A 5,000-nucleotide genomic window follows, 5' to 3' on the forward strand; every position below is an offset into this window, starting at 1 on the left:
AAGCAGATTAAGGCATACATAGATGCATAACAGTTCCATGGGTTGTACTGTTTTCAGTTCGTTTAAATTGTGCCCGGACGGAGCTCTCCTTTCTTTCTTCCTTTCCTGTGTCCCCATTAAATTATTAGTTGTATTGACTCATCACTCCGCTCGCTGGTGCTGGCGCTGCCTCTGCTTTCCTTTTCCTCCTCATTTCAAAAGAAAATACACCCGTAACAAGCAGGTTTGGGATGGATTTCAAGTCGATCGAGACCGTCTCCCGTGACAGGCGATGTCCTGGTGGAGGAAGGACTCGAAAATAAACTCAAAAGTGCGGAGAAAACAGAGAGGATGGTGCGATTTCCGGCTGTGCGCGCAGGAATTTTTAATCAGCTTGATTAGAGTGAGGCGGTTCTGCATTTATTACTGAATAACACACACACGCATACATACACATGCTCACAAACGCCTATTCGAGTAAACAACATTACATACGAAGAGCTGTACAAGCTAACGAGCGAAAAAGGCCTTGCGCCGGACCTTCGACCATTCCACTGCCATCAATACGAAAATACAGCATTGTGCATCCACTGCCAAATTCAGCTGTATTGTTCTACGCCAGTGCAAGCCTTTAGCTTCCAGTCGACTCGCAGCTCGACTGTAGCCTATACTTTTTGTTGAACCTCGGATAGAATTTGGAGCCGTTTATAGGCCTACTAAATGCGTTCGAGACAGCGGCGATGATTTTGCAACCTTATTAATGACAACTATTTATCTGATTCAATGAGATTGCGCATAAAGAATAGGATGTTTTGTGACGGCGAAGTTGATGTAACGCATCGTATAGGGTGAAAATCATAAGGCAAATCTCATCGCGTGTGTGTAGTAGCCTCGGCTATGCATATTTCGACAACCCGTTGTACATTTGTTGTTGGAAAATCACTCGCCATCTGTTCCATACTCTCGCATCGTCTACGGCACATTGTGGGCTACTCGCCGGGGAAAAGGGCTACGGTGCGCACGCAGGCGTTCACAGGTGCCATAAAGTGACATTCTCCCACCCAAAACCTCCAAAAACATAGATCGGATTGCGGGACTACAGCAGGTATCCTGGCCACAACAAACATGACACGTCCCTAACCTCGCACTGGCAATGTGTGGGAGGGCTGACATCTCGGGACAGTTAAAGTGGCGTCCTCACCGGCGGGGAGTCATTTCACTGTGTGTGCGTGTGTGCGTGTCGCACGTTTGCGCGCATGCACGAGTGCCAATAAGTTTTCTGAGAGTTTTCACAGGTGCAAGGGATCATAGGTCAAAATACTTTCAAATTTGAATATGCAGGCCTACATGTACCTGCATTACAAAATGATATAGCAAAGGGAAAGATTTCCGCAGGCCTACATTTTTATGTTTTAATGTAAATAGCCCAACAAGTAACAGTAAAAACAGTGAAGTGGGTATGTATACTGGGGCAGACATTATCTGCAAGCACAGGTGCAAAAAAGTGACATGGGGGGTGACCAGGATGTCCTATTTCAAAATCAGAAATGCTGACAATAGGAAAAAACTACAAAGTGAGAGGCGTACCCTCTTGACACATCAAAACAGGAAACCAGCAAACAGAGCGTACATGGGCATTTGATACAGCGGAGACAGCTAATACAAGCAATTGTGGTTCTCAAGCCGCTACTGATGAGTGGTCTTTTTGCACTCTTGCCCCTTTAGTGGCACCATTTTACCTTACATAGTTCAGCAGCCTGCCCACTAAACCACCAATTGCAAAATATGTAACCAACACTTAAGTGCGAGAAGGTCGCCATCATCTCTTTGCCTGGTGCTGCAAACACACACATAAAATGACCACTTTGAAAGTCTATAGGTTAACGACATATACATTAAGTAGGCTGCATCAAATCCAAACATGGCCATGCATGTGATGTGTGGTGTGCTGTGTTCTGTCTGTGTGTGTGTGTGTGTGTGTGTGTGTGTGTGTGTGTGTGTGTGTGTGTGTGTGTGTGTGTGTGTGCGTGTGCGCGTGCGCATGTGCATGTGCATGTGTGCATGCATGCCATGTGTGTGTGAGTGCATGGGTCCATACAAGCATTTCAATTCGGAAACATTTTGAGACTTCTATAATGCATTGTCTCTGAAAAGCTTTTTTTTTAAAACAAGAGTGTTCATCATTTTTTCCCTGGAATTATTCTGTGTGATACTGTGTAGTGCAAGGTTTGCCCCGTTTCTCACTCCCTAGCCTAGACAAAAGAACGATTCCTCAATTTCGGTTATTGTGCCAAATTTCTTTAATAAGAAAGGAGAGATCAAGCAAACACAACACATAAAACTGGATGTCTGCGTGCAAGTCCAAAATCACTGTGCCCTGTTCGCAATCGTTAATAATGTGTGTTTGAAGCACTGAGCAATCATTTTCGGCGACAGTAATAGATGCACTGGTGTTGGTATATTATGATGGCTTACTTAGGGTAACAGCGCCAATGTTTATGGAATTTCTTAAAAGGCTGTCTGGGATGTTAGATGTCCCGCTTTCTAAACACACACACACACATACACGCACGCACACGAGCACACACACACACACACACACACACACACACACACACACACACACACACACACACACAGACACACACAGACACACACACACGCACACACACCCCTCCCTCGACTGTGCCTTGCTCTCATGCGCTTACCGGCGATGCCAAAAACACATGCAATAGCCCTTTGTCTCATCTACGATGTCATCATATTCAAAGAGTAGAAAACAGTCTAGTGTAACCTGAGAGGACCCCCAATGTGGAGGCGAGTAATCTTCGGGAGTGATTGTCCGAGACGCATCGTGCACACAATCGCCTCGCCTTTTCCATGTCACGTTCAAGAAAAGGAGCAGAGACAATGCAGCGCGTAACCAGAGAAAGGATGACAAGGGAGAGAGGTGTAGAGGCAGAGACAAGCACACAGGGAGATGGAGTGAGTGAGTGAGAGAGAGAGAGAGAGAGAGAGAGAGAGAGAGAGAGAGAGAGAGAGAGAGAGAGAGAGAGAGAGAGACACACACACACTGCACCACCAGACCAGCAGTAATAGTAGCAGCATCGACTAGACCAAACAACATGGAGGAGTGTCTGTGTGTCTTTGTAGTGTGTATCTGTGTGTGTGTGTGTGTGTGTGTGTGTGTGTGTGTGTGTGTGTGTGTGTGTGTGTGTGTGTGTGTGTGTGTGTGTGTGTGTGTGTGTGTGTGTGTGTGTGTGTGTGTGTGTGTGCGTGCGTATGTGTGTGTGTGTGTGTGTGTGTGTAGCACGTAGTGTGCGTGCGTGGGTGTGTGTGTGCGGTGGCAGGCAGTAATCTCTGACTGTCCAAGACCGTCACACAATTTTGATTGCCCTGCCAGTAGGTCTTGGCACCGGGCACAGGTGCTGGCACCCGCCAAGAACTCTGGCACCCGCACGCCGATAAAAGCGGCCCCAGCTTCCAGAAGGGCACAGGCCTGAAAGAGTGCTGGTGATTTCATCAGTAATGATTATCATTTAGCACACACACTCACTCACTCACTCTCACACACACTACACTACACTACACACATACACACACACACATACGTATACACTCACTCCCACACACACTACACTACACACACACACACACACACGCCCGCAAAGCTTGAGAGGGAGCATTTCTGTTGATGCACAGCCCACCATTTTTTAACACGTTATCAAAGCAGAACGTGTCTGTTTTGCAGGCAAGCAGATTACCACAGGATTGGGAGAGGGGCTCACACACTTGGTATGCCCTCATTTATGTTTTGTGTGCATTTCCTGCACTGTGATGTGTTTGTGGTCTGTATTTATTACGATGGTATGACATCTCACTCGTGATGAATTGACAGGGATGAAATTGACCATGAGATATTAAAGCCGTGGTCAATAAAAACGGGATTTGATAAGGATGTATAGACATTTTTCTTTGGGATATTTTTAATATCATGCATGAGTAATATATCAACTTTGAGTAATTTATTATAACTGTATTACTTGATAATAATATTTCCAAAGCCTCATGACAGATTGCTTAAAAACAAACTTATTACCAACCTACCCAGCTTTACCTTTTCTTATCCTTCCTGGTTTGTAATGTACATGTATGTTGCAATACGGTATTTTTCCAAATAAAACATGTAACATTACATTACATTACAGGTAGGCCTATTTAACATTCTTTTGCAGCGGTACTAATCCATTGCATACCTTGTGCATATTAATGTTATAGCATGCACAACACCTTAACTAAGTCATTATTTTATTTACCAAGCCTCGCTGGCTGCCTATAACTGCATATGCGGCCATAAAAGAAAAAAAAGTTCCCGTATAGCACCCGTAACATTTTTTTGCACTTAACGTCTTGGCATGCTCGGCTGGTGTGATCATGCACACATAAACAGGTTTTAATGCCTTCCTGCTGCATCTGATAACGTATGCACAAGTTGCCCTTCCTGTAGTACAGCCTGTCATCTCACTCTCCCTGCTTGTCACGCCCCAAAGTTAAATACATTCTGTTATTTATAGATCGAAGTAACGTAACGTAATTGCCCGGAGCCATTCTACCATGTTTGACGGAAGACTGTGTGTATACGTTAAAGGGATGAGACATGAATATAATGCTGTGCCGCTGATGACAAAAAATGCAGGCAGTCCAGAACACAGACTAACACAGTACACTTCACAACGAATGTCATTCTCCATAACATCCACACTGCTATGAATTTCTTTTGTCATGTGGCCCTAATATGGATAGTTCTTGTATACACTACAAAGTGTTCAGTCAACACTTGAAGAGTCGATTGAACAACTTCTAGATTGTACTTGGTCCCAGAGTATTCTCTAAGCCAGGGGTTCCCAACCTATTCCAACTTGGGGCACACTTGAAATGTTCACAAATGCCCAGGGCTCAACTCTGACCCAATAAACCCTACAACTCAAATAAATAGTCAACCGCAACACACTCACACACAC

At 44.8% G+C, this 5,000-nt stretch overlaps 1 protein-coding gene across 14 annotated transcripts in view; it reads right to left on the minus strand.

Moving 5' to 3' along the window:
* Positions 1 to 5,000, minus strand: part of satb1b (SATB homeobox 1b) — a 91,581-nt gene that overhangs the window by 77,920 nt on the left and 8,661 nt on the right. The window contains exon 1 of one of the 14 annotated variants that reach the window (XM_063199393.1): positions 1 to 1,163. This exon is cut by the window's left edge and continues 700 nt beyond it. The exons of the other annotated variants lie outside the window; for them this stretch is intronic. The gene's annotated coding sequence lies outside the window, so the exon portion shown is untranslated. Of the gene's footprint in view, positions 1,164 to 5,000 lie in introns of those variants that run through there. 14 annotated transcript variants of the gene reach the window in all.

Source organism: Engraulis encrasicolus, chromosome 5, assembly GCF_034702125.1.
Source record: "Engraulis encrasicolus isolate BLACKSEA-1 chromosome 5, IST_EnEncr_1.0, whole genome shotgun sequence".
Lineage (NCBI taxonomy): Eukaryota > Metazoa > Chordata > Actinopteri > Clupeiformes > Engraulidae > Engraulis > Engraulis encrasicolus.